This window comes from Sinohyriopsis cumingii, chromosome 1, assembly GCF_028554795.1.
Source record: "Sinohyriopsis cumingii isolate HCF-2022 chromosome 1, ASM2855479v2, whole genome shotgun sequence".
In the NCBI taxonomy this organism is placed as follows: domain Eukaryota; kingdom Metazoa; phylum Mollusca; class Bivalvia; order Unionida; family Unionidae; genus Sinohyriopsis; species Sinohyriopsis cumingii.
Window position 1 is genome coordinate 101,707,557 of NC_142961.1, and position 17,589 is coordinate 101,725,145.

A 17,589-nucleotide genomic window follows, 5' to 3' on the forward strand; every position below is an offset into this window, starting at 1 on the left:
AAAGCTCACAGAATGTGCCAGAAAAGTTACATCATTTGATAGGGATGTTTCATACTGAGATACTGTATAGGGAGGGGGACACCATGGTCTGTTGACCTCTCAGTGCTGAGGTGAGTGATTATGGTTGTCTGCATAGTGGACAAAAGTGGAGGACCTCAGTAAAAGCATTGTCATTGGATGAACAATATTTTACCATTGCACCTAACTAGGATTGAACCTGGGACTGGACAACTACTGTATTTACTTGCTACAAAGTCCCTTACTGTCCTCCAGCTTTCCTGTATAATTCAGGTACAGGCATGGCTCACATTAAATTGGGCAGGATTTTTTTATCATTGCAGCTGAATTTATTTCACTTTTTATTTCGTGGCTCAGTAGAGCCAGGCACTGAATACACTCACACAATTAGCTGACCAACTAAGTCAAACAGGTAAAAGAAAGACAAATTCCATGACCCATGTATAAGCTGAGCCCAAATTTCAGTCATATTGACAATCTTGTTATTGCTACTCCATCTGAATAGATAGTCATATACACATGGTGTTTCAGTACAGTGGGTTCTCGGGTTCAGGTTATGCATGTCATGTGATCTCATCTTTGGAGGTCAGCAATAATAGTAGATACACATAATCAACAAGAAAAAATTAAAGTTTAGATGGATAAGCTTACCTCCCATCTTCCAGGTTCTTATTTTTTCCTAAATTATTCAGCCTATATTTGAATATATATGGTACATTGTGATTTAGGCCACAATATTGTTTGACCATCTTTCAGTATGAGGCTTCCTAACTTACCATGCAAGTTATAGAAAGTATTATAAAGGGGGAATATTGTACAAAGTGGGGTTTTCTTCATCTGTCAGGTAATCCAACATTTTAACTGGAAATTAATTTTTTGCTGGTTGTAGAGACTACACAAATTATCATTTCTACTCTCCAAGCTTTTAGTCTTATATTTTGCTCTATTTGTGTTAATTAGCTATTTCAATTCAGGTTACCAAGGTTAACAGTTTACATTTATTATTAATTTATTAATTGGCTTATGTAATTTAAGTGTGGAAGCATGTATTTTATGTCTCATCATATTGTATATAATTATATGCATAACTCTTGTCTGGACCATATGTTTTATATGAGTAATTAGGGTAAACTCTTTCCAGGATGAAAAGATCATATCTATTGTAGTTTAACAAAGTTACTGAGACAGTTAGTTACTTTCACCTGTTGATCCCAGATCATTTCACAGGTAAGTAATACATTTTATATTATATCTATTTATATAATTGACATATGATACCTTTCTGAAGTATCTCACATCTAAAATTTGGATCCTTGTATATCATTATTTCAGGTGGTTTTATGGAATGACCCTGATCCATTGTACATTGTCCATCTGTTGGCCATTGCTACTTAAAACTTAAAAGACAATCCCAGTTGATGAATTTTGACCAAATTTGGCATGGAGCCTCCAAGCCTGAAAAGCTTTCAAATTTATACAAATTATGCCTATTTTTCATCATAAATGGCTATTGTTACTAAAATTAGTAAAATCTCTTTAATAACTTCTTGTCAAACACAGCTGAACAAAAGTTGTTAAGATGGATAGAAATTATCCTGGTTGGAAGACTTTTCAGTTTTATACCATTGATGATGATTCTTCTTCCACTGTTGCCATCAGCAACAGAGAGGCTTTACAGACCAGGGCCGTTCGCCAAATAAAACGCTCCTACGAGAAACATTCACCAGGAAGGCCCCAAATGTCAAAATAAACACTGCTGGGAGATGTTATTATGACAGACAATCTGCCGCATATACATAGTTTATCACAAAAATATACCCACGCAAGCAAATTTTACTACCCCCCCCCCCATTTAGATAAATTTTGGTTTTGTTTTTAGCACGAAGAATTGGTCTCAGCCTCTCTGCTGCTATACAATTGTTAAAATATTTGGTCAAGTCCAATTCTATATCTTGATCGCGGATCATGTAAATTTATCGTTATAAATCCATGTGGCGTTGATTGCGCACGACTAAATAGATTTTTAAATTTTACAAAATCCATGTCGCCGTTGCACCAAGTTTGGTGAATATTTCGTAGCATGTGTGTGTCAACTCCGTTAAATACTGCCAAAATATTGCAATTGTCTCTGATTACCTTTGGTATTTGCGTATATCTCTGCGTTACGTAAATAACATCTGTGTTTTTATGTCGCCCACGAGAAAATATCCTAGATGGATTTGCTTGTTTGTCCAACATTATGTCATCATAAATGACTAAATTATTAATTTCTCCATCAAGATCATCAACTGATGGTGTCTCATCAATATCTGTAATAAATTCAATGATATTATCACCAATTTCTGATGCATTATCGCTAAATTCCTTTAAAACTTTATAACAACGCTGGTCGTCAACAGACGGGGCAACTAAATATAATTTGTCCCACTTCAACCATCTCATTATCAAATTTAGCAATAATTGTGTTTTACCAGACCCGGACGGACCAATTATTATCAACCTGATTGAATTTGGTAATGCCGCGTGATGTTTAACTTGCTCGCGTTTTCTTGTAGCCGAAAAATCAATTACATTCATGATATATTAATAATTTCATGGATTTATATTGTGTTAAATGTCGCACGCGAACTCCAACATTGGAATTAAACGAGGTTTTTACAAAGAACAACAGATCTGCTATAACAGGCAGGTGTGAAATTTGTAAAACAAAAAAGTTTAAATTCACTGCGAAAAAAAAGACACGGAGGTGATATTGCCGCAGGATTAGCATCACTGCCAGGATTGCCCTGGGCAAAATACCCCGAAGAAAAACATATGCCAGGTTATAATTATTGCGGTCCCGGCACTCGTCTCGATATCAGATTAGATAAAAATAATAATCCAAAAATTGGTGAAGTTCCCGTAAATGCAATTGATGGCGCTTGTTATGTTCATGATTTAGCTTATCGTAGCGGAGATTTGGCGCAACGACATATTGCTGACATAAAATTAATTCACGCACTAAATGCAATTCCCGATAAAAATTTCAAGGAAAAACTTGCTTCGTGGTTAATAAAAATATACAATGAAAGGTAAATTAGTTTTCGGCGCGAGTAATTAATAATGGATTTGATATATTATTCTCCCCGTGGCTATTGGCGAGGAAAATCAGCAATTGCTAAACTTGCCAAAGCTGCTAAAGTAAAATATCAAACAGCTGCAGATTGGTTAGCCAAACAGGCAATCTGGCAAATTTATCTTCCTCCACCTAAAAAAATTAATTACGCGCATTTTGATGTTAGTGTACCTAACGAAGTTCATCAGGCTGATATAATGTTTCTGCCTCACGATGTTGCTGATGGTAAAACCTACAAATATGTACTAACTGTTGTTGATATCGCTAGTAGATATAAAGAGGCTATGCCGTTAGCAACTAAAACAGCAACTGAGGTATCAGACGCATTTAACAGAATTTATCAACAAGGACCATTAACCTGGCCAAATTTACTTCAGGTTGATCCTGGCAGGGAATTTTTTGGTTCTGTTTTATCGTTAATGAAAAAATATAACACAAATATACGACGAGGTGGTGTTGGAATTCACAAAAATTAAGCAATTGTCGAAAGATTTAACAAAACATTAGCTGAGCGGTTATTTGGATATCAATATGCGAAGGAATTTATCTCAGACAAACGATCAAGTGATTGGGTATCAAGGTTACCTGAAGTTATTAACGCGATCAATAATGAAAAAACTAGAACAATAGCGATGAAGCCAGCAATAGCGATTAAAAAATTAAATATTCCGATAATTAGACGAGATTTTTCAAAAGATCCTGTATTAGGTGGTATTATTGTTAGGTATTTATACAAGCAAGGTGAGGCTGAAGGAGGACGAAAAAGAGCAACTGATCCAAACTGGAGTGTAACAACACACAAAATATCTGCCGTAACAAGGTCATCGGGAAGACCTGCAATTTATATTCTTGATTCGCTGGCACCTCAACGTGGCTTTACTCGTGAAGAACTACAAGTAATTCCCGCTGATACTCAATTGCCACCAGAATCACTTAGATAATAACTCTTCTGTTACATTCCAGGCACGCCAGATTAACATTACTTCGCAAGTGACCGATATCATTGTTTTTCCTACTGACGGTGAATTGTCGTGGATCATTTTTTTGATATTGCCAGGCCATAACGCAATTACAAATGGCGCAATTATTATTTTGTTCTCGTTGAATTGTCAATATGAAGTCCACGTCAAGGTCAGATTCATAATTATTTTTTTTGTCATATCGATTGTAACTAAATAATTTCTTCTTGATTATATTTTCACATATTTCATCGTTAATTACCGCTGCATCAAGAACAATTCGTCTCAACTGAGATAATTTTCTAACTCGTGAAACAGCTAAATAAACCAAATTTGACCACATAATTCTGTCATCGACAATCCAGACGGTACCATCAATAGTTAGTCCTTGCGATGAATGTATCGTCATTGCGTACCCTAATTTCCACGGTGATTTTTCAGTATTTAATGCGTCGTTAACAAGATTAATATCAACAGTGACAATATCATTTAAAACTAAATTTTTTATTTCTCCTCCTGGTAAAACAACATCAATATTTTGTTGTCGCGTATCAATTGGTCGATAACATAGTGGCACTGGTAGTGTTGGAAATTTCTCTCTATGATGTTGTAAAAGTTTTTGTTGAAGTTCATCACGAACTATTTTTCTGCTAGCAACAACTAAATGATCAGGCTGCCATAAATTTAGAAAATCTGTCATTAATGTTTCATTAATTATTTTTCTCATCACGTCACATTGAATTTTATCTGGTTGTAGTCGAATTAATTTCTTAAAATTAGTTAGTGATATATCTAAGGATCTAAAGTCAGTTTCAACTTCTTCATAATAATCAACAAAATTCTTCAACCAATCATGAGGCGACATTCCATCAATAGGATTTGGTTGGCCGTGATCTCCGCACATTACTACGGCGGTATTTTTCGTTGATAAAAACTCGAGGAACAACTTTAATACCGTTAAATTTATTGTGCAAACTTCATCAATAATTATATTTTTATTTATGTATTTCTCTCCCATGCGCGAGCAATTCCAATCTCCGCCGCTATATTTGAAATAGCTATGATACGTGCAAGAAACAACACCACGCTGCTTCATTTCCTTTGCTAATCTGTGAGTCGGCGTCAATACAATCAAATCAGTATTTTTCAATAATTCGATGACTCGTGTTGTTTTTCCGCTACCACCAGGTCCATTTACATACACAAATTTATGTCGCGAAATAGGATCATAGACAGATGGTGCCACAGAGACATCCGGCATTGTATTTTGATGAAATTCATCAGCATCAGCAACGTCGGCAGATTGACTATAATTCAGAATATTTTCATTTTTGATTCTCCAAGTACCCCAACTGCCATCACTAACCAGATTTTCCAGCAATGACGCGTGTTTTCCATCAATGTAGAACGAATCTGTCGCTACCCTAACTGCGTCTTAAGGAAATTTATTTATCATCGAAAGTAAATTTATACTAACATAAGCCAACATCGAGGACCTTAAATGCGTATATTGCGGTGATTCTCCTTCAACATAGTTAACTACGGTACCAATCTTCGTATCATACTTTCGCGATTGCAGAATGTGCCTTTTGCTGTTGTATCAGCAATTATAAAATCTAATTCCGCGTCGTCCATAATTAATCTGGCATGATGCCGCTTGTGATCGTACGCGCCACCTTGAGTGAATTTACCTATAATTTTTCTACCTAAATCTTTCGCGTTTTCGTCACATGTTGGTAGCCAAACATTTGTTTGTTTTTTATACGAAATAATTGCCTCACTGACCGTCAACAACGTCAACATTGCTGAATCTAACATATACTGCAGCAGCGCTACATTAACCCAACGCTGACACGAGAAATGTTTTCCAAACCAAATATAGCAGATTTTATGCAAATTATCGGCAAATTTAAATGATACAACACGAGCAAAACCCGTTAAAGGAAAATTTGGTAACGGCCCATTAATCGCAACACGAGTCATTTCGCTTGTTGGATGACCGAATTTAGCAAAATATTCACCACAATCTCCTAACCCTAGAAAACTTCCAGGATAACACGCGGCCATATCAACCGATATCATATTTGTGTAATCATATTTAGTATTCCAAAGTCCACCGTGGCCGTATTCAACACAACTCATTTGGATGTCACTAAGAAATTCACATCGTGTTGGTTTCCACGAGTTTTTCTCTCTAGCGGCATGAGCTGCAACAGACGAACAAGTAAAACAATTGGTTAGTAATTCAGAATTTGTCGAGTATTTATCAATTAATTCTGTCCTTGAGTCATGTAGAGATTTTGTTCTGTAAATTTCACCATTGGGCCGCACAAATTGATCGTATTTATCTTCGCTGCTAAATAGCCAAACTGAAACAGGATCAGATTTACTTATGTCATGAATAAATTTAAACATATTTAATGAATTATCTAGGGTAGAATTTTCTAGTGGATAAAATTTAACAACACGACGCCGAGGAAATATCATTACCGCATTTGTCCAAGCGTGTGAGTTATGATCGATAATTTCTATAGACGTACCTCGTGATTTATAAGCGGAATCAAATAAAATTTCACCAGTAATTGTTTTAACTGTTATAGGAAATTTTAATTTACACGATAACGTAGCAACATCAGTTATCGACGCGCCATCAACAACTGATTCGGCCCAATTGTTAATTTTCGTTAACCTTAGTGAAGTTAAACCCGACCCGCGTTTCGAATTTTTCAAATGTTCAATCACTCGCTCGGCTACACAATTAATTACCGAAGAAATTTTCATTAAATTTAATTTTTTAATGTCAGGTTTGTCATTTAACTTATAAATTCCATAGACGACTGCGCTAACAGGATACGATCTAGCATAATACGGCTTATCAATTCCTGTTAATAATCCAGGTCGGCTATTTGCAGATAACATTATATTTTTTTTTTTTAACAATAGGGTCTCGTTTGTCGCGAATTATCCACACGTCATCGTTCATTTGTACGATAAATTTTATTGAGAAAATAAATTGTTCATCGCCATGATTTTTTAAAAATATATTTGATTGTTTCATTAGCTCGCTCGTCCGTCATTGTGTTATCGATCAAGTTTGTTTTCCAAGTCGACCACACATGAATCGCTCCATCGTCATAAAATTCCTTTTTGGCCTGATTTGTTTCATCAATAACATATTCAATCTCATCAATGTCGAATAATTTCATTATACTTTATTTTAAACATATGTTTAAATTATAAATGAGCAATCAACTTTATTTTAAACATATGTTTAAATTATAAATGAGCAATAAATGCAAGTGGATATTGGTTGGATCATTAAATTGCTGCGATAAATCGTGCAAAAATGAATATTGTGGCGAACACATGGTATTTATAAGAAAAAACAATTACGGACCACAACGTTGCATGATTTGTAATGTTGGATTGCGAAGCAAAACTCGCATGTGTCTAAATTGTGGTGGCAAAAAACATCGCGAGCTAAAACGACATTATGACAAAAAAATCAACGTTAATGACAGAATAATTAAGTGTGAAGAAGATTATATCAACAGATTTAAAACAAACATCAATTTAAACAAATGATAAATTACATATGGAAGCTACATTTGCGAGGCATCCAGCAATCAAAGCTAGCCGAGATGGTTACGTCAGACATATCAGAACGAAAAAACTAGTCGGTAGTGTTGATAAATTTGGTTATCTTCGTTTTAGGGTAAATAACGAAGATAAAAATTATTATAATCATAGATTCGTATATAAAAGTTATTTCGGATTAATCCCAAACGGACTTGTAATTGACCATATTGATGGCATTAAATTAAATAACGCGATAGAAAATTTAGAAGCAGTCACCTGAAGTGAAAATTCAACACGAGGAAAAACTGGCAAACATCCCAAACACGCCAAAGCAGTTATATCACTTAATACAGATACAGGTGAAGAAATTACATTTCAATCAATGATATCTGCTGGTAGACATTTTGGTATTAATCGCGCGTCAGTGAAATGTGTTGCAGATAAAATAACTAACGAAGCTTATTCACATAAAATTGAAATTTGGATCAAATTTTCCTACAAAAATAATTTTAAAAAAACAACAAATTTTAAAAAACCAACAAAAATTAAAATTATTAAAAAAAATATAAATTTTACTGAATTTTGTATCATTTTTTTGTCATTTTTTTATGGTAGAGATTATCAATATTTTACCAACAAATTAATATTTAATGTCTCCCCGCGCATGTCAAGCAAATTCCCATGTTGATTTGTTAGCCTAAAATTTATCCTCGGCAGTAATTGATTGTGGCATCGAAGATAAACGGGATTTATTGGTTCCTTCACAATTAATGATCCAGGAGGTGTTGTTGGTGAAAACGAATATAATATCGATCCCTGTTGAACTTGATTTGATATTGAAGCATCTGCACTATAACTACCGTCGATAATATCTGCATGTAAATTAACCGCGATAACATCAGAAATATTTACAATTTCAGGTGAAATATGCCTGCCATGACCTAATAAGGATTTTGGTAGCGACTTTTTTCTCCACGCGGCATGTAATTGAGAAAATAATTCATCAATAATATCAGCAACTAATTTTCTTAATTTATGCGCGTTATAGCCAGGTAATTTTAATGTTTCCTCAGTTAATTTCTCTTTATCCAAAAACATTTGCTTATTTTTTGTTTTATCGTCAATTATTATCTGAACTAATATTTTATTAAAATGTTCCATATCTGATGCAAGCTGATTTAATACTTCCGCGTGTTTGATCACCTCACCACATGACCCTGACACGTTAATTACGCATTCGTGAAAATATCGTTGTAGCAACCACAAATATTTTTTATGTAATTGTTTAATCTCTGCAAAATATATATTTATGTTACTCATATGAACTGATGTTATTCCATAGCTGGACCATTTTTCATGTTGCCTAAAATTCCATGCTGGATCATCCATGAAAATAAATTCAGTTATTTTGTGATTTTTTTTAATCTCATCTAATTTGTTTTTGTACGATGGAATAATTCCATGATAATTTTGATTATTAGTGATGAAATCACCCTTGTTAGGTTCTGGTGACGCCGGTTGTATTTCTGGTTCTATTTCAGGCCAACCTAGAACTGTTCTAATCGAAGATTGATAAATATCAACGATATATGGCGATTTTACCTCAATAATTGAAGTTAGTGTTGGCTCATGTGCAGATATTTTTATTCCTGGTTCATTATCGCCCGTCAGGTTCTTAATTTTGCTTAATATTTCATCATTAATTTGCTCAATCTGATAACTACCTGTTGGTAGTCCAATAACGATCCAATCTGGAGTACCATCTGGTTTGTTTTTATTAGCAAAAACAAATGAATTATTCGATAATGAGCTGCCAAATGATTTTGATCTGATATTGGGCCAGCTATGATAAACTCGCAATTGTGATAGCGCAATTTCATCAACAGATATCGGAATCGGAAAAATCACACTAAATTCTGGATTAGTTGAGCTCGCCGATATCATTGTTGTTCTTCGTAGATTTGTGTTCGTTACAATCTGTTCCAGCGACATTATTATTAATCATCACTACAATAGCAGAAAATTCGTCATCAGAAATAACTCCGTCATTTAGAAATTCCGATAACAACGAAGATAATTTTGCGTATGCAACTGTTGCCGCGTTAAGTTTATTTATATACGAAGTTAATTTTGTGTTCGCGCACGACGATATTTTTTTCCAATAATATTTAAAACGCCAGCAACTGCCGTAATCACACAAACTGCGATGACAGTGGTTGGTATCGCGGATAATATTATTCCTGTGCCGGCAACAGCAGCGCTAACTGAATAAACAATTACATCAATAACAACCAATCGTCGCTGGTATTTTTTTATTTTTGCCAAATACAGATCTATGGTGAGTTTTAACGAATCCTGCCATGATCTAGCTTGGTTGTATCTGTATTCGGTCATTATTTAATTTTCAAATATCTTCAAATGATGGAATTTTAGTGATAAATTCTACAAACCACAAATATATAACTGAATCTGTTGTTGTTCGATCTGGTGGTTCTAGCGTAAAATTTAATTCAACATCTTTGTTCGTTATAATAATGAAGGAATTTGGATAAGTTTTGTCACTAAAAATTATCTTAAATTGTGGCGAAGAAAAAACAGTTATTCTACACAAGCCAATAATTGGCGACATATAAGTAAATTTATTATCGGTTGGAGTCCAGGTACCTTTTCCGGACGCCACAGTAAACGTTAAATTTTTGATATGACTTTGTTCTGTTCCAGGTGGAAATTTAATAAGTTCATTTTTGGTATTAATTTCATTAATCTGCCAGGAAAATTCATTAATTCTCCTGATAGATTCATTAATAATTTCAATATCGCTTCTAATATCTTTAATGAGTTTAGCTGAATCTTTGTTATCCTCGTTGATTTCACCTTGAGCTATTTCAAAATTATTTTGTAAGCCAGCAAAATCACCCTGAATTTTTGTAATAATTACATTAGCTTTATTTATCTCATCGATAGCATCATCAGCTCGTTTAGCAGCTGTATTAATTGCTAAATCTGTTTCAATTTTTGTTTGAGCGATTTTATCAACAGTTTTTTTATTTGCCTTAACAGTTTCATTCAATTTATTAAATTCATTTACATGACTAGTAAAATCACCTTGAACTTTTGTAATTTTTTCGTCAGCTTTACTAACAGTTCCTCGTAATGTAGTAAAATCAGTTACATGTTTAGTAAAATCACCTTGAACTTTTGTGATAATTGCATTAGCTTCACCAATTTTTTTGTCAGCTTCACTTCGCAAGGTATTAAATTCAGTCACATGTTTAGTAAATTCACCTTGAACCACTGCAATTTTTTCATTAGCTGTTGTAGCATCATTTTTAAATTTTTCAAATTCTTTTCCAAATTTTTCAACTGATTTTACATAATCTTCGAAAAGTTCTACAAGTCTTTCATTCATTTTTTTAACAAGATTATCTTTTTCTTTTTTAACATCTTAGTTAATTTTACTAATTTCTCCGACAGATTTTGCAACAGTTTCTCGCAAGGTAGTAAAATCACCTGTAATTTTTTCGTTAGCTTTACTAACAGTTTCATGTAAAGTATTAAATTCAGTTACATGTTTAGTAAAATCACCTTGAATTTTTGTAAGATCATTAAAAGCTTTTCTGGAATTTTTTCGCAAGTTATTAAATTCAGTCATATGGTCAGCAAAATCACTTTCAAATTTTGTAATTTTTTCGTTAGCTTTTTTAATTTCTTCATTAGCTCGCGTAATTTTTTCCTCATTTTTTGTGATAGAATCAGCTTGAGCTTTTTTAATTTCTTCGAAAGTTTCATGCATTACTCTGCCGATATTTTCAAGAATTGATTTAGAATCTTTTTCAATTTGGGCTCGATTTTTTTTATTTTCTTCATTATCTCGCTCAATTTCTTCTACAGTTTTTGCAACAGTATTTTGTAAAGCAGCAAAATCACCCTGAGATTTTGTAATCGCCAAATTAGCTGCAAAAAATTTTTCGTCAACATTTTTGGTAAAATCATCTTGAGATTTTTTTATATCTTCGTAAGCTTTTGTAATTTTTGCATTAGCTGATTCAACAGCATTTTGCAAGTTAGTAAAATCACCTCGAGATTTTGTAATTTTTGCATTAATTTCATTAATAAATTTAACCTGAGATTCTTTGATATCTTTACTAATTTTATTAATTTCTGCATTAGCTTCATTAACAGCTTTTTGTAACTCAGTAAAATCACCACCACGAGATTTTTCAATTTCTTCAACTTTTTTTATTAAAATCATCTTGAGATTTTTTAATTCTTTTGTTAGTTTCAGCAATTTCTGCATCAGCTTTTCTAACAGTTTCTTGCAAGCCAACAAAATCACCTTGGGATCGTCCAATTTCTTTCTTTGCTCGTTCAATTTCTTCATTAGCTCGCGCAATTTTTTCATTAGCCTCATTAACAATTCCTCGTAAATTAGTAAAATCAGATACATGGCCGGTAAAATCACTTTGGGATTTTTCAATTTTTCCTTTAATATTTTCAAAATCTTTTTTTAAACCATTAAAATCAGTTATATGGTCAGTAAAATCACCTTGAACCGCTGTAATTTTTTTGTTAGCCTCACCAACAGTTGTTCGCAAATTAACAAATTCAGTTACGTGGCTAGTAAATTTACTTTGAACTTCTGTAATTTTTTTGTTAGCTTCACCAACAGTTGTTCGTAAATTAGCAAAATCAGTCACATGACCAGCAAATTTTTTGTCAGTTTCACCAACAGTTGTTCGTAAATTATTAAATTCAGTTACATGACCAGTAAAATCACCTTGAACTTTACTAATTTTTTTGTCAGTTTCACTAATTTTTTTGTCAGTTTCACCAACAGTTGTTCGTAAATTATTAAATTCAGTTACATGACCGGCAATTTTTTTGTCAGTTTCACCAAATTTTTTGTCAGTTTCACCAACAGTTGTTCGTAAATTATTAAATTCAGTTACATGACTAGTAAAATCACCTTGAACCTTACCAATTTTGTTGTCAGCTTCATTAACAATTCCTCGCAAGCCAATAAATTCAGTCACATGGCCAGTAAAATCACCTTGAACCTTACTAATTTTTTTGTCAGCTTCACCAACAGTTGTTCGTAAATTAGCAAATTCAGTTACATGACTGGTAAATTTTTTGTCAGTTTCACCAACAGTTGTTCGTAAATTAGCAAATTCAGTTACATGACCAGTAAAATCACCCTGAACTTTACTAATTTTTTTGTCAGCTTCACTAACAGTTGTTCGTAAATTAGCAAAATCAGTTACATGCCTGGTAAAATCACCTTGAATTTTACTCATTTTTTTGTCAACTTCACCAATATTTTTGTCAGCTTCACCAATTTTTTTGTCAGTTTCACCAACAGTTGTTCGTAAATTATTAAATTCAGTTACATGGCCAGTAAAATCACCTTGAGCTGCTGTAATTTTTTTGTCAGTTTCACCAACAGTTGTTCGTAAATTAGCAAATTCAGTTACATGACCAGTAAAATCACCTTGAACCTTACTAATTTTTTTGTCAGTTTCACTAATTTTTTTGTCAGCTTCATTAACAGTTGTTCGTAAATTATTATTTTCAGTTACATGACTGGTAAAATCACCTTGAACTTTTGTAATTTTTTTGTCAGCTTCACTAATTTTTTTGTCAGTTTCACCAATTTTTTTGTCAGTTTCACTAACAATTCCTCGCAATTCAGTCACATGTGCCCGCTGAACAACATCAGCAATTTTAACATTACTCGTTTTTAATTTTCCATGTTGATCTTGAAAAATAACAATCTCGTCAGGATTTATTTCTGATATCGATAATAAATTGTTAAGGTCATCTTTTGTTGCATATTTTGATAAATCAACGTCAGATTTTTTTTTTCTTATTAACGATCTTCCAAAAATATCAACCATTATACTTATCTGATGTGTATTTAAGTACGATTTTGTGGTACGGCAACGATGATTTTGATATCGCATCAAGAACATTAATTACTTCACTACCACAGATTGGTGGATCAGTTAAAGTTTGTGTTAGTAGCGTTGAATACCAGATCGGAGTTTTTAATTGTTTTGCGTAATTGATAAATTCATTTGGTGGAGCCAGCCCGTACGAGTCAAAATATATAATTTCACGCGGATTAATTCCATATGCTACCCAATGTGTCCCTGGCCCAATACTGTCATCGAGATTTATAATTCCCATCTCCAAAGAATTTGGTTTGGCTGGTAATTGATGTCGCATAAATATTCCTCTAAAAAATTTAATTTTCTTCTTTTTTACTTCATTAGATAGATCTAAGTTTGACATCGCTACTGGTATGTTCCTGGTAACCTCAGGCTGCTGCCGTATCCTACGTAAGTTCCTGGCAACCTCAGGCCGCTACCTTTTTTTTTGCTGTATTTTCCTCCTGTTACTTTTTGTGCTAATTTGCTACCTGCATATCCAACCGCACCTAATGCAGCAGCTTTTGCTATAGCCGGAGCAGCGGCAGCCATCAATCCAGGAATTAAAGCTAACAATGGGAAAAATCCACCAACTTTAACCATATTTTTGATAGCTCCTGGACTGAGATTAACGCTAACTCCAGTATTTGCCGATTTGGCCCTGTTGAAACGTTTGTGTTGAGTTTTAGTCAAGGATAATTTATTTGGTCCACCATGAATTTGTGAGTTTTTTAACGTTAATTTTATCGAGCTAGCTTTTTTTGATTGAAGTTTTTTTATCTGACCCGGGGTCAGAGTCACACTAACATGATCGTATGGCATTTATATTTATCACAGGAATTTAAATTAGTAATTACATATTTTCCACAGGTGTGTCAACAACTCGCATTCTACCACTAATTCCTTCTAACATCATGGTTTTGTCACTGAGAATCACAGCAATAACTTTATAATTAGCTCCAGCTGTATTAATTCTTGCTTTAAAATGAATATCAACGACAGATTGTTTTACCAAATCAAGATGTTTTAGTGAAAAATAATAGATTGGGTATCGCGTATTAAAATCCAACTGCGATATTTGCAATCCCGTGTCAATATTTTGATCTCGCCCCATATAACTTAATATTCGATGATATGCACGAGCTGTTGAATAAGTTACAAAATTTATTGATATTTCTTCAGTTGGTTCTTGTTGCCCATTAATTCTCAACGACACATTGGTAGCTGCAACGTTATCAAATATCATATGACTGTGAGTTTGATCGTATCTGTTGTTGTTTTGAAAAGCAATAAAAATGTGTCATGGTGCCGAAATGCCCTGTTGAGCTGCAATACGCCAGGTATAATTGCCATTGATATTTGTTGTTGTAGTATCAGTTGATGTTGTCAACCACGACATTATTGATTTACCACCACTATCCATGAATGACATTAATTTTTCTTCTTCAATTACTGATGGAACCAGCGCTGGCATCCACAAGGTAAATTTAGTTAATTAAACCTTACCAGCGTCAACAACAGTATTTAGATCTCGCCAGATGGCATTATTGCTACCGTTTCGAATAAGTGTTAAAGTATGTTTCGTTCCAAAAATTACTTTTCTGAAATTTCTGCAAAATCCAAAGATATGCGATAGGGGAATCGGGCACGAAAAACTTCTGTTATTTCTTGCCAACATTGTTCTTCGTGTGGCAAAACCTAAATTAAAATTGACGTTAGTACCTGTAACTACCGGTATATTAGTCGCATCAGCGTCACCAGCAGCATTTCTTGGTATAGCAGAAATAAATTGCACATGTTCAGCTGCATCACAATTATCCTTGGCAAACATCATGCTAGGGCCAGCCGATCTAGTAAAATCATCAGAATATCTCGCTAGACCTATAATTGTTGTAGCTAAATCAACATCATTAGTAATTGACTCAATCTCTCTTCCATCAATCATATATGTGGCGCTCTTGAATAATGCCATAATTCCATTATTTACAAAACCAATTTTAGCATCTGCGGCATATTCAGTATTATCCTCCTTTAGAATTTCACCAACAACTTCAATAAACACCTCGGATGGAAGAAAATATCTTGTCGTGTCCTGAATCTGAATTTCAACACGATTTTGACTATTTGGTGTTACCACGTCATATGAAAAATATTGATGATCGTTTAACAATGTGTCTTTGCTGACTGACTCATCCATGTTAAACGCTTCGTTTGATACTCTTGCAAACATTTTATTATAATTAATAATTATCTTCTAAAATGAAGACCGCTGCCTGATATAAAGCTAGTATTTGTTGGTTGAATACCTGCCAGTTGGGCGATTTCCATTTTATTTGTTAATTCAGCTAATTTCTGATTCGCCGCACCATTAATAATTTTACTAATATCACTGGGCATCACGGCAGTGCTAGGTAATTTGGGTTTTTTCTCACTAATTTTGTTATTTTATCTTTAATGGCACTAAATGCTTTACCAGCTAAATCACCAATAGCAGTAGTAGCTTTATCACGAACAAATCCAATCGCTTTCATTGCTAATTGTTTGGCAATCGGTCCGACTTTAGGTGCGATTCTGGTAACTAAACTTGTAATTCCGCTGCCATGAACGAGTTTATATACAGGCAATCTGGAATTAACTACATGAACTTGTGCTGGCCTTCGGTGATGTTTATGAACTATCATCTTTTATTTAATATTATTTATCTAACAACTAATCGCTATGCCCGTCAATAATTTCATTAATTAAATTTCTGTAAGTTTGAACATCTATAATTTTGCCACTGAATAATCTTTTGCAAATATCTGCTGCTTCATTAGTTATTTCACGTGAGTTATTTCCTGCTCGTTTCCCTCTAATTGAGACACGTCGTTAACAACACTATTAGGACAGATTGTGTTGTAACCGCTACCGGTAGCGCCAGGTGTAGGTGAACCTCATGGGTTTCAAATTCTTCCTCCTCCTTTTTTTCCTCTCTAAAAATATCTCTAAATAAATCATAAGGAACTTCAGTTTGTTCTTGTGGAACTTCAGGTTGTTGTGTCTCAGATTTTTTAATAAATCTTTATATTCTGGTTTTATATATTTTTCCTTTTTAACAACACCAAATGCAGCAATTTTAGTTAATTTTTCCTTATCCTTAAACATATTAAGAGTTTTATCAGTAAATAATTCATGAGGCATTATTTCACCAGATGATATTGTTACTGGAGATTGAATTTGTTCAGGTATTTGTGTTGATTTTTTTCTAATTTTTTCCTCCAAAATATCTACCTCATTAAGCTAATCCATGAAATCGGGATCATCATTTCTAACCCGATTAATATTATTTCTCACATAATATATCCATTTCAACCATGTATTGACATCTACAGGTTTTTAACCATATTCTGGTTTTAAAATTTATTTTCGCTCACTATATGATGAAACAGCAACATAAGCTAAAAATTTATTGTTTTTAATATCTCTCATTTTGCTAATAGAATCATCAGTAAATTTTTTAATCGCGGGAGTTGCAGGAGTTTTAGGTGAAGCTGGTTGTTCCTCAGGCACAGGTGCACGTATTGCAAGAGTTGTGGGTCTAACTGCTGGTACAGGCGCACGTATTGCAGTTTGTTCTTCAATCTTTTTCAACACAGGTAGAATTCCTGTTTTTCTCACTTCAGGATCTTTAATATCTCCTAACACGACTCGCTCGGTGGTTTTAGTTACTGGCTCGAATAATTCTGAAGTAAAATCCCTAAATCCTAGTTTTTCATCTAGATATGCTCTTATTTTTCTTTTGACAGATTCTCTAACAGGAATTAATTTCCTTAATGCTGCTAATTGCTCCCTTGCTATTATAGCTGAATGTGGTTCTCCAATAGTCATGATATACAAAATATTTTACTTCAATAACTTTAACAAATTACTTTAACAATTGTATAGCAGCAGAGAGGCTGAGACCAATTCTTCGTGCTAAAAACAAAACCAAAATTTATCTAAATGGGGG